Source organism: Macaca nemestrina, chromosome 14 (genome assembly GCF_043159975.1).
Source record: "Macaca nemestrina isolate mMacNem1 chromosome 14, mMacNem.hap1, whole genome shotgun sequence".
Classification (NCBI taxonomy): Eukaryota; Metazoa; Chordata; class Mammalia; order Primates; family Cercopithecidae; genus Macaca; species Macaca nemestrina.
In genome coordinates, this window is record NC_092138.1 from 105226576 (window position 1) to 105250272 (window position 23697).

General features: G+C 38.4%; 1 protein-coding gene across 2 annotated transcripts in view; it reads right to left on the reverse strand.

The window, feature by feature from the left end:
• The window catches only part of STRB (spermatid perinuclear RNA binding protein), a 151362-nt gene that overhangs the window by 98000 nt on the left and 29665 nt on the right, over positions 1-23697 (reverse strand). Inside the window, exon 1 of one of the 2 annotated variants that reach the window (XM_071078291.1) lies at positions 3842-3966. The exons of the other annotated variant lie outside the window; for it this stretch is intronic. The gene's annotated coding sequence lies outside the window, so the exon portion shown is untranslated. Of the gene's footprint in view, positions 1-3841; positions 3967-23697 lie in introns of those variants that run through there. 2 annotated transcript variants of the gene reach the window in all.

The window sequence follows — 23697 nt, forward strand, 5'->3', positions numbered from 1 at the left end:
TCCACAGTCTTTCCCAATCATGGATAGCCCAAAACTGCCAAGAATTCACAAGAGGCTCACACACAAACATTTGAGAACCTCTCTTGTACAGCTTCTTCTTGTCTGGTTCCCTTTCCCGAAGACGTTAGCTGTCTCAAGTGTACCAAACTCTAACTTCTGCCTCCTTGGCATGGTTAGGTGACCACGCTCTGCTTGCACTCCAGTTCAGCAAATTGTCCTCAGGCAGAGAACAGGAGTAATCACTGAGCCCTCCTCATCAATGTCAAGATTACAATCCTGTGATGCCTGTTGCCCAAAGCCTGAAAATGTCCCCACATATATTCTGTTGAGTTTCATAGTTGGTTATGGCAAGAAGGCTAGTCTAGAACTAGTTACCCATAATACTTAGAAGTCTTAGTCAATAAACATTCTACTTTCTACTACATATCAAGACCTCAGCTGGGGCACAGTTAAATATGATGCTATGGTGTAATCAAAAGAACATTAGGGTGAGCATAACTAGCCATTTATTCATCCATCTAACCAACAAATACTTACTAGGCATCTACAAATACCAGGAAAGCACTTGACTTTATGTCTTCAAGCTTCGGTATTAACAACACACCCTAAAGAGGGATGATAACCTGCCCAGCTAATCCCATTGATTTGTGCTAAGAATTAAATGAAAAAATGTAAAAGCATTTGATAAAGTACTATACATTATGTTATTTTTGTGATGGCAACAATCATACTCTTATTAGTAAACCACAAGAAGTTCACCATGTACACTTTCCCAACAGCAGAAACAACATGTAAAGAGGATGGCTCTAAAAGAGTATGGGGTGTATGTGTACATGTATGTGTGCACATGTGTGCTCGTGAGAGAGGTTTCCAGATTTCAAATCGGCTAGAGAACAGAGTGCATATATGGAAGTGACAGGAGATATGGGTATTTACCATACAATGTTGATAAGCAGAACGAAATATTTTCAAGCTCAGCAATAAAAATAATTTTCAAAATAAATAATAAGTTTGTCTAGATAAATCACACAGGTCATACTCATTTTTCTCACCAATGGTCACCATACCAAAAAAAAAATATATATATATATATGTGTGTGTGTAAAGGTTCAGAGAAAGGGTAAATCATTCAAGAAACATACAGGCTGCTGAGAGTTTAGGGCAAAGTCATGGCAGCAGACCAGTGAACCTTATTCAGATACTTGTATTAAAAAAAACAAATGTGAATCTAACTTTTAACAGAGGCTTATTTTCTATTCAGGGATTGGGAATGAGCAATTTGTAGTAATACATATCAGTATATTTGAAAATGCTTCCTGTTCTTTCATTTTCTTAAACTATCTTCTTCCTTTTCATCTACTCTACCACTGCAATCTCAAGCCTTTAAATAAGTGTCAGCTATAGAGTTAACAGAAATGGGCATACAAAATGAGAGAAACAAAAGTCAATTATTTCTTAAAGACACAAAAGTGTAACTATAAAATAAACCTGAGTATTAAAATCAAGAACTTTTGGTCATCAAATATACCCTAAGATGGTGAAAAAACAAGTTACAAACAAGATTTTTGGAATACATACATCCAACAAAACATAAACATCAAGAATATAAAAAGAAGTCTTAAAATCCAAAAGAAAAGAAAAAAAAAAAATCCAGGAGTAGGGGAAGAAAAAAAAAACAGAAAAAAAAAAAAGGCAAGAACAAGCATTTCACAGAAGGTAAAACACAAAACCAATAAAAATAGAAGAAACATTATTATAAAAATGATCAAGCAGGCCGGGTGCGGTGGCTCACGCCTGTAATCCCAGCACTTTGGGAGGCTGAGGCAGGTGGATCACGAGGTCAGGAGTTCGAGACCAGCCTGGCCAAGATGGTGAAACCCCATCTCTACTAAAAATACACAAAAATTAGCTGGGCACAGTGGCAGGCGCCTGTAATTCCAGCTACTCAGGAGGCTGAGGTATGAGAATCACTTGAACCCAGGAGGCAGAGGTTGTAGTGAGCCGAGACCATGCCACTGCACTCTAGTCTGGGCGACAGAGCAAGAATCCGTCTCAAAAAAAAAAAAAAAAAAAAAAAAAAAAAAAGATCAACTAAATGCAATAAAAATGAAATACCATTTTACATCTATTCAAGTTCCAAAAACATTAGAAGTCTAAAAATACCAAGAACTGGAAAAAATGTGGACCCACAGGGGCTTTTTACGTATTGACGGTGGGAAAAAATGTTCAGTCTTACTTCCACAAATTGAACAGTCCCATAACCTATTATGCAGGGATTTTACTCCTAGGTATACGCCAAGAGAAACTCACATCATGTACAAACAAGAGACACATATTAGAATGTTCACAGCAAAACTGTTCACAATAGCAAAAACCCAGAAAAAATGTGAAACGTCCATTCACAGGTAAATGAATTAAACTACGTACATTAAGATAATAGATTATTTGACAAAGTGAATGAACTACAATGACATGCAACAATATGAATAAATTTTAGCATTACACTAAGTAAAAACACTAAGTCCCAAATAATTACATCATAGAATAACCTTTTTATAAAAAATAAAATAAAAATAAAAAAGGATTCCTTCTAAGAATCCATAAAGATGTGATAAAGACATATAAAAACAGGAAGAGGATGAATACAAAATTCAAGCTTCAATTCTGTCGGGGGAAGGCATGGCGATAGGATGGTTGGGGAAACCTGGAAGTCACATATAGGTTATTACAGTAAGTACCTACCTTATTTTCCCTCCCAGTGGTGGTTAAACAAGTGCTTATTGCAGACCAATGAAACTTTGTCATAAACAAGGATTATAACTAATCCATTATCTAATTCTGTGCACATTATATCCAATTCTTTAAAAAGCTTCTCAGCCTATATTAAATTTTTGCTAAATTAAGTTTTGGTCTTCCTGACTGATGTATAATTTTTTAAATTTAGGCCAAATCGGTTCAACTATAAAGAGCTGCTATACTATTTTCCTAATATGGATAACTTTAAAATAATGAATTGCTAATATAGTATTCTCCTAACTTACTTATCACATCAGAGTAATAATTCACAGACTATAATTTGACTCATGGTATATCCAATATAATAGTATTAATAAACTGCAACTGAATAAGTACTCAGTTTGCTACATACTAGAAAGAGAACAAAAACTTCCATAATCTATAGAAAATAATCTTGCTTTTTACAAGATGACTTCTCACCTAACCCCTAAAATAGACACCAACTCAAAAAGAACCTTCTTACTCCTGAATGACACTTTCAAGTCAACCTTAGTATTTTTCCCAATCTTTTGCTCTGAAAAAGAAAAGTAAAATGCAAAACTTCTTCCTTAATACAGATTTTTCTCAGTTATTAGAAAACTCAACATTAGGATTTTCCTAACAACTCAGCCACTTAATAAATAAAAGCATGGTTATACATTTAACACTTCAGGGGAAGGTAAGACTATAAAAAGAATTTGCTCTAATGAGTTTCAATTACCGTATTTTGTCATTTCCAATATGGTACTTACAGAACTTTATATTCACCTACCTCGGACAGGGGATCAGGAGGAAAACAGTATATATTAATAATTGATAAGCATTTATAGAATGATTTTCGTATGTAAAAAGGATCTCCTGCCTGAATTTCCAGTGGAAAACAAACTTCAAACTACTAAAATTTGTGTATTTATTAGCTGCAAGATTTTAAACTGTCCAACTATTTGAATAATACTGACACCCCTAAGCCCCCTCCCTAGCCAAAAACGAGAGAGAAAAAGGCGAAAGAACAAGCAACGCCAGTAATGATGTGAGAAGCGGATTCAGTTATTTAGTTGTTATTCACCTGTCAAACATTCCCAGATGTCCTTGGCTTTCCCAAGATAGATCCTTCACACCACTATCAAGAATATTATCCACAGATAAGCAGGATAAGAACACTGAAGACAATCTAGAAATAGAGACATTTCCTACCAGGCAAGACACCAATAAGTGAATAAATTTGAGTCTTAAACACACAAATACATGTTCCCATACAGCATTATATGAAGCAGTTCTTATTAAAAATTAAGCAAAATAAATCCTGCATCAAGACATTCCTGTATGGTTCAAAATCTCAATGTTTCACAGATGAAAGAGCCAGACTCATAAATTGTAAAACTCTTACAAGATCATGCAACTAGTAAATGGCAGAGATTAAGTGCAAATTCAGGTCTGATGACTAGACTTCACAGAAAATTAAAGAAAAAAATAGAACTATGTCAGGAGACCAGGGTTATAGTATTGAAATGGCCACTCAGCCATAAAGGCTTTTCCCCGGCTCTGTAGATTCTGTTTCCTGAAAAATAATCATCACCCACTTATGTGCTCCCCAAAGCTACAATGAACGTCCACTTACTAACAGTCACAGAAGTAGTTTGAAAAGTACAGTCTTACATAAGCAGGGAAGCTCACCCTTCCAACCTAATCAGTGGACTGAAACTCAAGGGAGAGCAATACAATGCAATGAACTTGTGACTGGTGTTTTCTCAGTCTGCAACAAATTCTCCAATTCAAGAAGAATCCTGACAAAATCTCAGTTATTCAGAGTGTGTAACTGATAAATGGAAAAGTATAGCCACCAGGTTCATTTTTTGAAACTTGATAACTTTATTAAGGCAGGAGAACAGAATTGACTAAATTCAGCTTCAAAAGGCCTACCCACAAAACTGTAATAGTTAAAATGACCAGATACTCAGCTACATCTTTTACATGAATTACTTCATTTAATCCTCAAAAACTGTCTGTGGAGAATATGATTATACCAATTGGACAGAGGAAACAATAGTTTAGAGGAATGAAGTCACTTACCTGAGATCAAGCAGCTAGTCTGCGACAGAGCCAGGACTAGAATCAGACCACCTGCGGCTGGTCGCGGTGGCTCATACCTGTAATTCCAGCACTTTAGGAGGCCAAGGCGGATGGATCACCTGAGGTCAGGAGTTTGAGACCAGCCTGGCCAACATGGTGAAACCCTGTCTCTACTAAAAATACAAAAATTAGCCAGACATGGTGGTGCGCACCTGTAGTCCCAGCTACTCAGGAGGCCGAGGCAGCAGAATTGCTTGAACCTGGGAGGTGGAGATTGCAATGAGCCAAGATTGCGCCACTGCACTCCAGCCTGGTTGACAAAGCAAGACTACGTCTCAAAAAAAAGAATCACTAAAAGTAGAACTACCATTTGATCCAACAATCACACTACTGGGTATCAACCCAGAGGAAAAGAAGTCATTATATGAAAAAGATACTTGCACATGCATGTTTACAGCAGCACAATTCACAAAATTGCAAAAATGTGGACCAACCCAAATGCCCATCATCAATGAGTGGATAATGTGTGGTATATATACATGTATAAACACACACACACATATACATATACACACACACACACACACAATGGAATACTACTCAGCCCTAAAATGGAATGAATGACATTCTCAACAACCTGGATGGGACTGGAGACCATTATTCTAAGTGAGGTAACTCAGGAATGGAAAACCAAACATTGTATGTTCTCACTAATAAGTGGGAGCTAAGGTATGAGGACGCAAAGGTGTAAGAATGATGGGTGGTGAGCAATAAAAGACTATAAATCAGGTTCAGTATACTGCTTGGGTGATGGGTGCACCAAAATCTCACAAATCACAGCTAAAGAATTTACTCATGTATCCAAATACTACCTGTTCCCCAAAAACCTATGGAAATAATTTTTTTAATTAAAAATTAAGAGGAAAAAAAAAGAATCAGACCACCTGTCTACAGAGCTGAGACTCTTCATGACTCATTATGCTAATAAAGGTTCTGCAAAAAAGACCATCCCTCTCTTGAGAGTCAGGTCAAACGCGACCTCTCCAGAAAGACTTCCCTCATCCCATCCCAAGTGTAATATTAATTCTCCCTCCTCTTCGTTCTCAAAAAAGTTTTATTTCCTCTCTAACACCTGTACCTACCTATACTATATTCATACAGATATGAACAAATATGAAAATCTTAGTATTATCAATCTTGACATTTATGTACATGTGTTCATATGTGTGTGGGTGTATCTATATGTACAAAATCCTGGCTGATATTTTAAAACAAAATTTTATAGACTGCTTCACATTATAGTTTTTGGTGTCCACATTTTTGTTCCTCTCGTTAATAATCACTTGGTATGGGGAGTGATTCCACTGTTCCTGGGTTAGTGGTCTTAGGCAAGCATGTAACTAAGTCAGTGGAGTTGCCTGATGCCAAAACCCAATTTCTTTTTTTTTTTTTTCTTAAAGAGATGGGATCTCACTCTGTCACCCAGGTTGGAGTGCAGTGGCACAATCACAGGTCACTGCAGCCTTGAACTCCTGGGCTCAAGCGATCCTCCCACCTCAGCCTCCCAAGTAGCTAGGACTACAGGCATGCACCACCATAACTGACTAATTGTTTTATTGTAGAGCCAGGTTCTTGCTATGTTGCCCAGGCTGGTTTCCAACTCCTGAGCTCAAGCGATTCTCCAGCCTCAGCCTTCCAAAGGTCTGGGATTATAGGCATGAGCCACTGTGCCCAGTCTGAAGCCCATTACTTACATAGCTCACCCAATCATTACAGCCACTCTGATCTTAATTCTTAAAGCTGGGGTTAGGGTAAGAACCAGAACCATGCCAATCTCATTTACTATTCAGTTAACAAATATCTACTGTATATAAATCATAAAAATTCAATAAGGCCAGGCATGGTGGCTCACGCCTGAAATCCCAGAAATTTGGGAGGCCAAGGTGGGTGGATTACCTGAGGTCAGGAGGTCAAGACCAGCCTGGCCAACATGGTGAAACCTAGTCTCTACTAAAAATATAAAAATTAGCCGGGCATGGTGATGCGTGCCTGTAATCCAAGATACTGGGGAGGCGGAGGCAGGAGAATTGTTTGAACCCAGGAGGTTGCAGTGAGCCGAGATTGTGCCATTGCACTCCAGCTTGGGAGACAAGAGAGAAACTCCATCTCAAAAAAATAAAATAAATAAATTCAATAAATACAGTGTTGGTAACATTCTAAACTCCATCAACAAGAAGGCCCTCAGCTTACAAGCTAGATTCTGGATTCTTATCTTTCCAAAGCACAAAATTAGGTCTACTCTTAATCTCTGATAACAGTGAAACAAAGATTTCGCAAATCTGATTTCCCACTCTTCTGCTGAAAATTAGACTCAACCATGCTTACTCAATAACCTACTCACAGAAATAAGACGTTTAACCCTTGGAATGAAATTTTTCAAAATACCATCCTTAGCATCTTAAACCCTCCACCTTTATCCTGCATTCAACTTAAGACAGTGCCTTCTCCCGCAGGAAGCGTCCTCTCATCTTGAGCTGAACCTCTACCCCCTTCTCAATTCTTTTCCTGACATGGACTGAATTAAGTAGACCTCTCATTATCTCCCACTGCACTAATTTTGCCTTAATGTTTTACCAGCTCTGTAACTACATGTTCCTAGAAGGCAGATACTGTGTTTTGCTCTTTGCTGTATACTCCTAGTATATATCACAATGCCTAGATAGTAAGCTCTCAAACAACTGTCAAGTGAATAATCAAATGAATAAATGATTGATGACCCAATTATAACTCCTGATACTTCAGGGTGGGAATATGTGCAAGTCCTCATCATTCTTTACAGCTGGAGCACAGCTAGGCTCATAATTTACAACAGACAGTCTTGCCATAGAGATGTCTATCATGCTCCATGCAAATATATGCTGTGACCACAGCTGTTGTGCTTACCATCCTTTAGTCACTAAGAAGCAAATCCAAGCTTAACAGAGTGTACTTAAACTGAGGTCCTGACCACGATTCATTCTGAAGATGCTTTATTCCCAGATAAAGGGAACTACCCATATAAATAGCAAATGCAGCTAGGATATCATGTACAATTACATGTCTCATCTTGTAAAACTGATTACCTTGGCAAGTGAGCCTTCATTTTTTATCTCCCATGTTCCATAGAGTATACAGGACACTTCACATTAATTATCTAAGTTAATATTTACATCAACTCTACAACGTAAATGTGATATGATCAGTCTCCATTTTAAGGTTTACAAACTGAAACTCAGTTAAGTCACTTGTCCAAAGGCACACAAGGGAAAATCTACAATTTAAATCCAAGTCTGTTAGGTGCCAAAACCTATGGTTCTCTACAATTTTAAGTGCCCTCAAGTAAAAGATACCTGCCTTACCTGCTTCTCAAGATGCTATGAATCAACTAAAAATTGAGCTACCGGTGTCAGGAAGAAATAATCCCCCAATAACTTAAAGTCAGGCTTCCCATTTAGTATGATATATAAATACAAACTCAACCCAAAAAATAAAAGGAACTTCAAGAATCAAAGCTGCCATAATAAACAAGCTACTGATACTACCATGTAAAAAATTAAGTCACTGTTAGAAGTTGGGCTTTTTCAAAACAAAGTTATTCGAAATGATAGAGTAGAAGGATAATCTGACCATCTGTTAACAGGGTGGTTAAAGGTTAGGAAAACCAGAAAGAAAAAAAAAGCATCTTATTCCAAGAATAACAAACCATATGCAAAGATACTCCCTTGCCAATTTATAAGAAACACAAAGAATGTGAAAAAGAAATGGGAAAAATAAGACAGTATTTAAAGAATGTCTTTTCTAAGTTGTCCATTAAAACAAGGTACTTGTTTAAAACATTGGCAATTAGATCACAGAAGATCTGAAATACAACCTAAGAAACAGCACCATGTGTTTACTTCCTCTGAAATTAAAAGCATGCCCACTTAAAGGGATATTCTCTCGTGAAATCATTCTAATTAATGCAAACAGTCACCAGATAAAGTTAAACCTCCCTTAAAATTATAATTAGCTACTAGCTAGGTTATTTTCAATAAAGGCATTTGATATAATGCTGAACCATTTTAAACTTAAACATATAAGTAGTGTCCATTCTTATTTCCCACTGTCCTTTACTGACAATATTTGAAGATGCTGGCATTTAGTATTGCAAATCCACACTGGCTTCTCTGCCACATACATTTGCTTTTCAACTTCTTAAAGATTACTGAGCCTTCACTTAAATGCATTTCTAACTTGTCAGTCCAGATGCTTCAATGGCTTTATACAATTTCTCTTGGAATAAAATTTTAACAGACAAGGCAGTTTTTTACTCTTTATACTTACGGTGGAAGCTCAGTGAGCATCCTCACACTGCAAACAATTTCTAAAGAAACCAAATTAAACAATGCCCATAGATAATGTTTCTAAATTCAGCACCCAGCACAATTCCTACATCTTTCCCATGGCATCTTCACAGCTTCTGTCTATGATACACTGTCTTATCACAGATTTAACTAACATTACCTCCTTCTCTCTCTTCTTACTACACATTCTTAGCATAGAATGTTCTCTTCAGTGTTCTTCACCATTATTTTTATAAACATAATGAGTTGAGGAGTGGACTGGGAATGATATGTAACATAATCAAAAACAATGCAATGAGGAGGCCGGGCACGGTGGCTCAAGCCTGTAATCCCAGCACTTTGGGAGGCCGAGACGGGCGGATCACGAGGTCAGGAGATCGAGACCATCCTGGCTAACACGGTGAAACCCTGTCTCTACTAAAAAATACAGAAAACTAGCCGGGCGCGGTGGCGGGCGCCTGTAGTCCCAACTACTCGGGAGGCTGAGGCAGGAGAATGGCGTGAACCCGGGAGGCGGAGCTTGCAGTGAGCTGAGATCTGGCCACTGCACTCCAGCCTGGGCGACAGAGCGAGACTCCGTCTCAAAAAAAAAAAAAAAAAAAAAAAACAATGCAATGAGGAAATAACCTAAATGAAGTATACAGCTTATTTATACATTAAATATGACTTTTAAAGGACATAAATTTCCTATATAAGGTGCAGGGTGGGAAAATATAATTTGGTAATTATCCCATATATATTCCATTGGTGACTAGAATTATGATTAACCATGTGCCAGGCATCAGGGTGAATACTAACATATATAACCTAATTTAATAACAATAACAATAATAATAAAATGCCACCTAACATTTACATAGTGCTTACTGTTCTAAGTACATTGCACACATCATTTCATTTATCCTTGCAACAACCCTATAAAATAAGTACTATTACTTCCAGTTCACGGACAAGGAAATAGAGGCCTGAAAAATTTAACTAACGCATAGTATAAATGAGGAAGTGACAAAGTCATAAATGAGATTTAGGTTGGAAGATAAAACCAAGCCAAGCTCTTGCCCTGTAAATAATCACTGTATCACCCTACTCCTAAACAATTCTACAAGGGCTCTCTATGCCCTAAAAGACAGAGAACAGGAGTTTACGACTTCCATAATGAGACACCACCTCACATACAACCTTATCTTCAACATTTATAAACTTCAGCTAGAGCCAAATCAACCTCGCTGCCATTCCCCCAAATCCAGCATTCAGTCCCCAAGCCTTTATTCACGTAACTTCCCCCTGACCCAGGGAGCCTCTACGATTTCAACCCCCCACAAACTCTGCCTGGGGTTCGGACCAAGTCCCACTTCCTTCACAGGATATTCTCTGGCATATCCAGTCAATTGTAAAATTCTCTTTGCATTAAACTCTTTTAGTAATTACCACAGGCTATCACCATTTTAGCTATTAATCACATACTGCCCATATTACAAATTGAATGTTTTCAACATGCTTTTCTCCAAACTATAAATTGAAGGCCAGAATTATGTCCGAAAATCCACTATCCACCTCAGTTCACAGCAAAGTTATACATATAAGAGAAGCTTAATAAATATTGTTAAATCAATGAACATGTACTTTTATTTAGTGAGACGCAGTAAGGCAAAGTGGGGGAAAGTATAGGCTTTGATGTCTCACAGACTTGGATTTAAATCCACTATTTTCTAGCTGTGTGAAAGGGACAAGTTATCCAGAGTTTTTTTCTCATCTGTACTAACAAAAATAAAACCTGTATTTCACAGAGTTGCTACAAAATTTAAATGAGAGAAAAAAGACAATTACCTTCAAAGGAGGGACACACTGCCAGCTCTCAATATTAACAACGGATCCAGAAAACAGAGGAATGGGAGCTTCCCTGTGCTTAAAGAAAATAACTGCCAATACACAATTCTATATCTAGTAAATATATAGCCTTCAGGAATGATTGCAAAGGAACTTTCAGATAAACAAAAACAGAGTATGCCACAGACAAACCTGTATTAAAAGAAATTCTAAAGGGTATTCTTCAGGCAGAAAGAAAATTATTACAGATAAAAAATTAGAGATTCAGATGGAAAAAGAGCAAATAAAGTGGTAAGCATATGGGTAAATCTAAGTGAATATGAACAGTTATAACAGTATTTTTTAAACGACAAATGTTACTTAATACAGTGACGCATCTCTTAACAAAAGTGATACAACCTGATAAATGTGTCACTAGGCAATTTCATCATTGTGTGATATCATAAAGTGTACTTATGCAAACCCAGATGGTATAGCCTTCTATATACCTAGGTTATTATAGCCTATTGCTTCTAGGCTACAAACCTGTACAGCAAGTTATTATACTGAATACTGTTGTAGGCAACTGTAACACAATCTAAATGTACCCACACACAGAAAAAGTACAGTAAAAATATGATATTATAATCTCATGGAACCATTGTACATTGTACAGTCTGTTATTGAAACATCATTATACAGTGAATGACTAAATTTGTGGGCTTAAATATATACAAAAATGTACACAACTGAAATGGCATGTGAGTTGAAAAAGGGTAAAGGAAGTTAAAGTATTCTAAGATGCAGACATTGTCAGTACTACCAGTTACCAATTAACAATAGACTCCAACAAGTCAACAATGTATCATTGTATTTTCTAAGAAAACCACTATAAGGACTGTATAACTAACTTCCCAATAACTGAGGAGAAAACATGATTTATTTTTTAAAATACCCCAGTACAATGCCACTTTCTTTCAAAGCAGGAAGAAGTAACTTTTCAAAAATGAAGAAACCAAGACTTAGCAGGGTTGAATGACTTCCAAGTTGTAGAGCTAGTACACAGGATTGGAATTTGAAATCAGTTCTGTCTAGCTCCAAAATTTATATTATTTCCATGACATCATGTTAATTCTTGGTGGAAAAAGCAAAATGACCAACTGACAATAAAATAGAGGTAAGTTTTTTTTTTAAGGTAGTGGAAAGAGTAACTAGAGAAATAAAACAACAAAGAATTTTTAAAAAAGAGAAAAGAAGGAGCTAAGCTGGGTGAAGCGTTGGGTCTCTTGGGCCTGCCTGTGTTTCAGGTCATAATCTCCTTCATCTTGGCTGTGGCTGTGACCCACAACATGCTCCTACTAAGGGGTGCCCCTTTCCTACCATGACTCCGGAGAGCCCTTCCTCCCAAAGACCCTCTCTGTCCCTTTGCCATCCCTCCCACATCCTGCCACTCACATCCTCCACGGGTGGCAGCAAAAGAGAATAGGCATACTCTTCACGCTCTCAGTAATCAGCTGATGTGTCCTCAGACAAGTCTCCCTGGGTCACACTTTCCCCATTTGTAAAATGAGGGGTTGGATTAGAAGATCTCTTAAGACCCTTCAGAGTCATATTTTATTATCAATTAACTTTTAAAAATCTACATTTTGAAAACATAAAAACCCTCAAAAAAATAAAAAGACCATTACAATTAACACTTGTGTACTCTTCATTTAGGTTCATCAATAGTTAACGTTTTGCTACATTTGCTACATTTGCTGTATCTCTGTGTTTCCTGAAACCATTTGAAAGTAAGTTACAGACATCTTGACTTCACCCCTAAATACTTCAGTGTCTTTTTTAAGAATCCAGGCCAAGTGTTTTATAGAATGCTCCACATTCTGATTTCTCTGATTGTTTCTTCATTTCTGGCAATGATTTAAACAAAGATGTGATGTTGCATAGTTCTTACTACATCAAGTCAGGGGGTACTTAATGCCAGCTCCTTGATCTTAAGTTTTAATCACTCCATTAAGGTGGTGAATGGCAGATCTCCATATTGTAAAATTATTTTCCCTTTATTAGGTAGAAAGTAATCTGTAAAGTGATACTTTCATTAACTCTCTCACAGTTCAGGAACTAAACAGGGCTACCTATTACTTACTGAATCAGATTCCACCTGACTTAATTCAATCCTATCACCCAATGTTCCCATCACTTCTAATTCCAGTCAGAGCAGTTAGTTCTCTGTTCTAAAAAATGCCAAGATAATTTCCACCCACAGACATACTCTTTATTCGTCTTTTCACGCAACTTTCACTGAGCATTTACTATGTGTTCTAGGCCTGTACTCGGTACTAAGAGGAAAAAGATAAAACAAGAAATCCCACCTCAAAGAGTTAATAACATTATAGGAAAGAGATACTTGTAACTGATTAGGTAGACTCAAACAAGTACTATACTGGGGTACAAAGTCCTACTGAAAACACAGTAAGATGTCAAAAAGATGTGACCAACTAGAACTTACACGTACTGCTGGTAGTAGTGGAAAGTGGAAAAAGATACTTAAGAAAATTTTTCAGGAGTCTCTCCTAAAGCTGAACATACACAGAACCCATGACTTATTAGTTTCACTCCATGTTACATACTTACAGAAACATATATATGTAAACCAGAGAATGTGCAAATATGTTCATAGCAGTACTTACTTATATTAGTCAAAAACTGGAAATAGTCCATGTGTCCATCAATAACACAATGGATAGTACTATACTCACACAATGGAACAATATGAAACCAATAAAAAATGAAGTCCACAAATATTGAAAGAAATGCTGAAAGAAAGAAACCACACACATACAATTTTGATTATATAAAGTTTGAAAACAGGCAAAACTAGTCAAAACCAGTGATTACGTGGTGGAGTGGGGAGTGTGCAGTGATGAAGATGAGGATACGGGAGAAGTTTATGGGTGCTGGCAATGTTCTATCTCTTTTGGGTACTGGTTATAAGGATGAATTCACTTCATGAAAATTCATCAAGCTATACACACTTATGATTTATGTAGTTTGTTTTACACTTTAACAAAAATTTTACTTACAAAAGACAGATGGGAAAAAGGAAAACAGAAACGTAAACTAGCATTTACATTCTAGTAAGTTCCTAGACACCATGAAAATTATTCTATCTAATAACAGCCACCTCTGGAGGTTGTGGTATACACGTGTTATTTCTTTTTTCAGCCCCACATCTGAATCCTCTTTCCTATGTCTGGGGAATCCCCCACTTTATGAGGCAGAGCCTACCTCCAGATGGTGATTCAAAGAAGCTCGGTCCTCAGAAAACCTATTCTGGCAAGTGAAAGCAGCAAGCACAGCAGCTTCGTCCAGTTTCCAGAGACAGTAATTCTACTTACAGTGTCTAGCACCCCCTGATGGTATTGGCGATTCAACCTCCAGTGTCTGTGCCTAGAATCTTGTTCCTGGATACTAACTTCTCAGCCTATTTCTCCAGCCCTCCAAGAGATTCTGTGAGCCACCTAACACCCTATTCATAAGTTCCTTTCCCAGACTCAATTTCTACTGCTCGCAACTAAAAGTCTTGACTATTACCCCATGTGATAAATGTGAAAAAATACTAATAACTTTGAAAAAGTTTGGTGGTTTTTTATAAAGTTAAATTCACTTATCATACAATCCAGCATTCCCACACCCAAGGTATTTGCCCAAGAGAAATGAAAATGTTTACAGCAACTTTACTCATAATGGCCGAAAACTAGAAATAATCCCAAAATCCATCAACTGGTAAATGAATAAACTGTGGTAAATCCATACACTGGAATACTTCTGGGCAATAAAAAGAAATGAACTCCTGAAACACACAATTACACAGACGCATCTCACAAGCACAGAGGCTAAATGAAAGCGGTTTGACTAAAAATGAGTCACACTTAAGAAATCAGATCAATGGTTTCCAGGAGCAGGAGGTGGAGGGAACTGACTACATGGCACCGAAAGGAACATTTTGTAGTGATAGAAATACATCTTGATGGTGGTTACATGACTAAGTGTCAAAATTCACAGAACTGCATACTCAAAAAGAATGTATTTTACTATATTCAAAGTATATGTCAATAAAAATGACTTTTTATTATTAAAAGGGACTCAAGAATGGCCAGAAATCTTCCTCAAGGTCACATATATACTAAGAAGCAGATTCAAATTCAGGTTCTAATTCAGATGCCATGCCTTGAAGGTTAAAGAGATCTTGCTAAAGGCACAGAAAAGAGAAGATTGGGAAAGATAAAAGAAACTAAGTTGTCCTTTTCTCCCCAAAAGTTTATCAAAATTTTTCAAGGCCTGCCTCAGACCCCCACCTCTGCCATATAGCCATCCATTTACTTATTCCACAAATATTATCTTGAAAGGTTACCACGTGCCATGCACTGTGACACTTAGGTTACATCTGTAAACAAAACAGAAATCCCTGTCCTCATGGAGCTTCAGCTTGGCGGGGGGCGGGGGGGGATTTGGGGGGAAGAATAATGTCACTGTCTTAGTCTGTTTTATGCTATTATAACAGAATATCACAGATTGGGTAATTTATAATAAATGAAAATATATTTGGCTCATGGTTCTAGAGTCTTGGAAATCCAAGACTGAGGGGCCACATCTGGTGAGAGCTTTCTTGCTGCATAACATGGCGGAAGGCATCACATGGGTGAGATAGAGTAAGAGATCTAATTCACAGCCTCAAGTTCTTTTATAATCAGCATTAATCCATTCATGAGGGTAAATTCCTCATGACCTAAACACCTCCCATTAGGTCTCACCTCCCCAAGTTGCTGCACTGGGGATTAAGTTTCCAACACGTGGTTTTTGGGAGACGCATTCAAACCATGGCCATCATAAACATAAGTCAACAATGTACTCAATCAATTTTAAGTATTATGCAAAAATTTAAAAGAGCAGAGTAAGAGGAATCCAGAATGTGGGAGCAGCAAGTTACATAATTCAAGGTAACTAGGGTAAGCTTACTGAATATGGTAAGCTTTGAGGAGATCTGAAAATGGTAAAGAACATTTCCAGCAGAAAGAACATCAAGTGCAAAGGCCCTGAGTCTAACACACACCTGTTGGAGGAACAGCAAGGAGGTGAATGCAGTGAGCCAAGCGATAACAACAGCAGATGTAGTCAGAGAGGTAACAGGGTCAGATGAAGTAGGGCCTAGTTTGGCTGTTACTGAGTGAAACAGGGAGACAGTGCAGGGTTTTGAGCAGAAAATGCATATGATCTGACATATTTCCTTTTTTTGGACACAGAGTTTCACTCTGTCGCCCGGGCTGGAGTACAGTAGCGCAATCTCAGCTCACTGCAACCTCCGCCTCCCAGATTCAAGCTGTTCTTGAGCCTCAGTCTCCCAAGTAGCTGGGATTACAGGTATGCACCCCACACCTGGCTAATTTTTACATTTTTAGTAGAGACAGGGTTTCACCATGTTGGCCAGGCTGGTCTCAAACTCCCAACCTCAGGTCATTCACCCACCTCAGCCTCCCAAAGTGCTGGGATTACAGGCATGAGCCACCGCACCCAGCCTGATCTGACATATTTTTGAAGTATTATTCTGGCTACTATGTTGAGCTAGACTGTTGGAGGTAAAGATACAGCAGAGGATTAGGAAACCATCACAACGATCCAGGTGAGACACGATAATGAGACGAGGATAATGGCAACAGCAGAGGTGGTAAGAAGTGTTATGACACTGCAGATACTTTAAGGTGAGGTCAACGAAACTTCCCAGCAGACTGGATGTGGGATGGGAGAAAAGGAGTGCAGGTTAACTCCATCGGTTTTGGCCTGAACAACTGGAGGATGGCATTGCCTTGATCAGAGATAGGGGAACTATGGGTGGCGCATATTTTTAAAGAAAGAAAAGGATATGGGTTTTAGACATGTTCCATTTAAAATGTCTAACATCCTGGTGGGTAGGCAGCAGGATACATGGCTCAGAAGGACAAAAAGAAGAGATCTAGGTTAGAGATATCAACTTGAGAGCCAGTTCAAGGATAGTACTTAGATGTGTAAGTCTAGATAAAGATCCCCAATGGACATTCCAATTTTTAAAGGTAGGAGAGAAAGGAGTATATAACAAAGGAAACTGACAAGGATTGACCAATAAAATGTGTGTGTGTGTGTGTGTGTGTGTGTGTTGGCGGGGCAGGGGTGGGGGGGCACACAACATGCAGTATCCTGGAAGCCAAAAGTGAAAAAAGTGAATTGCGAAGGAATGAATAATGTGTCGAATGCCATGCATAGGTCAAACAAAATGAGGACTGTGAACTGACTGTTGAATTTAGGTACTTTGATGTTACTAAGGACCTTGTCAAGGGCACGTTCAACTGAGAAATTTGGGAAATAGAGGAAAAACCTGATTAAAGTTGGCTTAAGAGAGAACAAAATGAAGAAACTTGAACTCTGGTGGAAATGTAAAATGGTACAGTCATATTTGAAAAACAATTTGGCAGTTCCTCAAAATGTTAAATACAGGGCTATAACATGACGCAGAAAGTCTACCTTACTAAGTATGTACCCAAAATAATTGAAAAGATACACCCACACAAAAATCTGAACACAAATGTTCACGGCAGCATTTTTTGTAACAGCCAAAATGTAGAACCACCTAAATGTCCATTGACTTATGAATGGACAAAATGTGGCATACTCATAAATGGAATATTAGCCATAAGAAGGAATGAAACACTCATACATATTATAATATGCATGAACCTTGAAAACATTATGCTAAGGGAAAGAAGCTAGTCACAAAAGACCAAATATTGTATGATTTCATTTACATGAAACATCCAGAATAGGCAAATCCACACAGACAGAAAGTAGATTAGTAGCTGCCAGGAACTGGAGGAAGGGTGAAACAGGGAGTGGCCGCTAAAGGGTACAGAGTTTCTTTTTCAGTGATGAAAATGTTCTGGAATTAGACAGTGGTGATGGATGCACAACTCTGTAAACATACTAAAAACCACTGAATCATACATTTAAAATAGCGAATTTTAGGGCATGTGACATATCTCAATAAAGAAATAGAAGAGGGATCATGGGACGAAAGAAATTAAAAACAGTTGAATAGAGACTACTCCTTCTAGATGTTTCACTGCAAAGAAGGGCAAAGAAATGAGACAGTAGCTGGCAAAGAAAGTGGGATCAAATATTTTTAATGTAGGATAAATAACATGTTTAAATGTTGATGAATGATCCCACAGAAAACAAAATATTGATGATGCAGGAAAATCTGGAGAGGGATTCTCGGGTCAATATCCTTGAGAAGTTGATAGAGGATAATATCTAGTACACAAGTGAAGAGCTTGTCTTTCAGAGAAGCACATATAGTTTATCTATGGTGAGAGGAATGAGGGCAGAATGCACAAGTACATGCTCCAGTTTTCTTAGTGAAGAAGCAAGGTCATCAGTTGAATGGGAGAGAGGGTATTATGGATTTTAAAAGGAAGGGGTTGGGGTAACCAAACAACTGTCTAACAGAGTGACAGAGTGAATAGGCCAGGTACATATGATTGCCTAGGAGCATTAAGGACCCATTTGAGGTTCAAGGTTATGAATTTTAAAAAATAAATAAGATCATTCAGCATAGGGTGTGTGAAGGCATGTGTTTTCCAGCTATGTTCAGATGCACAGGTACAGGTGCAGATTAGGAAGAGAGTCAGATTTAACCAGGGTTGTAAGTTTTGCCAAGTAAGTATGATTAAAGCATCGCAATTGAGGACTATACAGGAGTCAGCACAATGACTACGGAATTTAAGCTGAGTGAGGAAGGGAATGTGAACATCAAGGATATAAAGGACGATGAAAAAGCGGTAGGATCAACGGATCTGGGGTCCATGGTCTGACAGATGTCCACAGAAAACAAGATCACTAGATGAATAGCGCTCAAGAAAATAGGAGGCCAATGTGTTGCAAGAATCATTCTTTACTCTCAAGCACAAGAAATAATTCCAGTCTCTGAACAGCAGTTCTTATTATAACTATCACATAACTTGACATTCAACTGTAATTTACATAGCCTTCCCCAACTCAAACGCAAGTCCCATGTATTTTTGTCTATTTTATCTAGTTACTTATTTGGTAACTTACATACATTTCCTAATACACTTCTGGGAAGATAGTAAGTGCTAATAAATACTTATTGATGGATACAGATACAGGACCCTGATGGGTTATAAAGCCATGCAGTGAGGGAATGAAAAGACAGACAAGGAAGCAACTGTCCTTTCCGTATCAGATACATCACAGACAGTTGCTCACCATTTACAGATATCTGCCTTCCAGACTACATCACCCAATTCATTTACCCATCACTGTCTTCTATATTTATTTTTCAAAGACACTGTAGTTGATGAGGCAATCTATATTTGGCTGCAAAAGCTATCCACTATTAATAATTAAAACTAGGTAAGACATGGCCATTTCAGTTAATAACAGGAAAGTTTCTGTTTTAAAATTGCTTTAACTAAACAGCTTGTGTCTTCCACATACTTTTTTCAAGAACGCATGTGCATCATTATTTTAATGAAAAGCATACATACTTTTTAAAATTTCTGGTATTAGTAGGGGGAAAACACAGGGTACAATAATTGTACCCAAAACAAAAAGGTTAAACCTATATTGAGTTCTAAAGCAATTACAAAATCCTCTTTGCAGAACTCTGTCAGTCACAGAATGTAGGGAGTAAGTGATCTTTCTGTAACCCAGTAGTTCTTTAACTCTGTGTATTAGAAGAAAATGCACAGGGAGCTTTTTAAGCTAGACATGGTACCCTCACACCCCTAGAGGTCAATTTAATTCATCTGGGGTGGAATCTAGGTTATCAATATTTTTTTTAACTCTACAGTGATTTTAATGTACAACAAGGCTTGAGAACTATAGACCTAACTTAATCCTTTCACCTGTATCAGCAGCCCATACTCCTCTATTGCACTTCCAATTTTACTGCACTTCCAACTGCCTTCTACACATCTCCATCTGGAGGGTTGCATGGACACTGCAAATGCAAAAGTCCAATCCTAAAGTCAGCATCTTCTTTCCCAAACTTATCTTCTCTTGTTCCTTTCTGGTCTCTTAGATTGTGAAATACAATTTCCAAATGGAAAAATGCATAAACCATATAAGCACAATTTAATATCCTTAAACAGTACCCTTGTAGTCATCAGCCAAATCAAGAAATATAACACTGCCAACAGCACAGTCTCCCATATTTCTTATCTTAGCTAGTATACTAATTAATCCAGTTACTCAGGTCAAGAGACCAGGGACATCATCTTAAGATTCCTCCCCTTCTCCTGACATCAAATAAATCACAAGTACTAAAGATTTTACTACCTAAGTATCTCCCCTCCTCTTTTTTACTGCCATTTTCTTAGTCTAAGCCCTCAAAAGATTTTCTGTCTCTGCCCCACTTGCCTCCAGTTCATTCCATGAAATGATCTCTTAAGGAAACAAATCTGTCACCCACCTTCCCTGACTCCCCATATCTTAACAAGATAGGGTTCTCCATAAACTGGCCTGGATCTCCCTCTCTCTCTGGTCTCTAATGAACCTACCCCACTTCAAAACTTATGCTGCAAATGTACCAATCTCCTTACAGTTACCTAAACACACTATGCCATTTCCTATCTTTCTCCTACTGTTCTTCTATAAGGAATATCCTTCCTTGCCACTGTTGTACTTGAATTCATCTTTCAAAACCCAACTTAGCCAGCTGGATGCAGGGGCTCACACCTGTAATACCAGCACTTTGGGAGGCTGAGGCAGGTGGATCACTTAAGGTCAGAAATTCGAGACCAGCCTGGCCAACATGGTGAAACCTCGTCTCTACTAAAAATACAAAAATTAGCCAGGCTTGGTGGTGCATGCTTGAAATTCCAGCTACTCAGGAGGCTGATGCAGGAGAATCACTCAAACCCAGGAGGCAGAGGTTGTAGCAGGGAACCGAGATTGAGCCTCTGCATTCCAGCCTGGGCAACACAGCTAGACTCCATCTCAAAAAAAAAAAAAAAAAAAAAAGCAAGAGTTGAATGTGTGTAATAATACTTGCAAACCATAGCACTGAGCTATTCTAACATTCCTACTGAAATCTACAGTGTTACAGCTGTGGCAGAGAATTGCTAACTACCAAAATCCACCCTGTTTCTTCCAAATAACAGAGCTGTAGCTAGGACAAAACTCTCACCTTTACATTCTGTAACAGAAAATGCACTCCCAAGAACATTTCAACACTGATGAAATACTCAAAATAGTACAGAATGACACCTTACCTCCTAGTGTCAGCAAAGAGAAAGAACACTCCAATTCCCAATCCCCTGCAGCTAGATGAGGCAATGAGACTAAGCCTTCAGCAATGGGAGGAGAAATTATATTTGTACAACTTTCACCTCACTTCCTTAAGATAAAATTTCTTACCCTGTGCTTCTAACAAGAACAACCTTGAAAGCTGTGCATTCAAGATGATACAGTCCCCATTCACCTATGTCCCCAAATGCCTGCATTTATAAAGGACAGCCACATGCTGACGTGGAACACCTGCCCTCAACTACTGTGCATGGAATTCTGGGGTTTCAGCCATTGTATTTCAGGGCTCTAATTCAGCAACTGGGTTACTTAACTAATACAATGGCAAACCCCTTACAGAGGGAGAAGGGTGCAACTATAAAATCCCAAACAGGAACAAGCTTTTAATGCCTTCACACACACAAGGTAACACAAAAAAGTAAAGTTCTCAATAGGACAGAGTTTCCCAAAAAGGTGTTACCTGAGGGGAGTGTGAAGCATGGTAGATAAGAGAATAGGCCCTGAAGTCAGATTGCCTGGGTTCAAATCCCTGCTCCACCACTTGCTACCTGTGTAACCTTGGGATCCGAACTTAACCTTTGTCTCTGTAAAACGAGAATAAAAGCAGGACTCACCTCACTTAATTGTTGTGATGTTTAAATGAAAATAAAACTCCACATTTTAAAGCCGCTTAGCAAAGTGCATAGCACACAGCAGTAACAGTAAATGTTAGTTTTTCTTATTGGAAATCTGGCCAAATGAGGTAGCTCATGCCTGTAATCCCAGCACTTTGGGAGGCCAAGACCATAGGATCACTTGACGCCAGGAGTTCAAGACCAGACTAGGCAACATAGCAAGACTCCCATTTCTAAAAAATACAATAAAAGAATACATGATACTGCACAATTTCAGTGAGGTGATCATGTATCAATAAGGCTACTAGAATGCTAACAAAGATTCTCTACAACCTACTTGGTGGTGCAAAGTGTCCTAGGAGATAATACAATTAAACCTAGATTCCCTTAAAGGCAAACTAAGAGCCATCCAACTTTCAGTAAAGGAAGACAGCTGCATAAAAGCAGCATGACCTAGGGTTTAGCTACTTACAAAACCATTATAGTGACTAAGAGAGAACAGTACATCGTACTAGGGCACCCTAATTCAGCACGGACTGTACAGGAACTCTGATAGCACTGTTTTTCAAAACAAAGAGTCATCCTAACATCCCATATATGCAAATGAATTGATAAATAGTTAAGATTCAAATAAGCTAAAGATGAGAAGGGAGACTACCCAAGGAAATTTCAGAAATTTGCCCTGCCTTTCTAACAATAAATCTCACAGCATGAAACAGAGCTTTATTATTTTTACACACAAAAGAGAAAAGCTATAACAGAATTACACTTAAGTATATAATAAAAACAGTTCCATATTTTTACAAAAGAGACACCCCCCCCCAAAATAAATTCTACATTAGAATGCCATCTGGGAACAGGCAAAAGTTCAGTAAACTGTAGAGGCAGGAAGGTAAATTCGATTATAATATTACAAAAGTTTCAGGATGAGAATCTTTAAGTATTACTAAAGATTTCCTTAACAGTGGCAGTAACATTTATGCTTTGCTGACCCTAAAAACAAAAATACATAAAATAAACATCTTCTGGCCGGGCGCGGTGGCTCAAGCCTGTAATCCCAGCACTTTGGGAGGCCAAGACGGGCGGATCACAAGGTCAGGAGATGGAGACCATCCTGGCTAACACGGTGAAACCCCATCTCTACTAAAAAAAATACAAAAAACTAGCCGGGCATGGTGGCGGGCGCCTGTAGTCCCAGCTACTCAGGAGGCTGAGGCAGGAGAATGGCGTAAACCCGGGAGGCGGAGCTTGCAGTGAGCCGAGACTGCGTCACTGCACTCCAGCCTGGGCAACAGAGTGAGACTCCGTCTCAAAAAAATAAATAAAAATAAATAAACATCTTTTTAATATGGAATGCCTAGGCTGGACACAGTGGCTCACGTCTGTAATCCCAGCACTTTGGGAGGCCAAGGCAGGTGGACCACGAGGTCAGGGGATGGAGACCATCCTGGCTAACACTACTAAAATATACAAAATACTACTAAAAATACAAAAAATTAGGCAGGCGTGGTGGTGGGCGCCTGTAGTCCCAGCTACTCAGAAGGCTGAGGCGGGAGAATGGCATGAACCTGAGAGGTGGAGCTTGCAGTGAGCCAAGATCACGCCAATGCACTCCAGCCTGGGCGACAGAGCAAGACTCCGAGACTCCGTCTCAGGAAAAAAAAAAAAAAAGAAAAAGAAAATTACAATGGAAT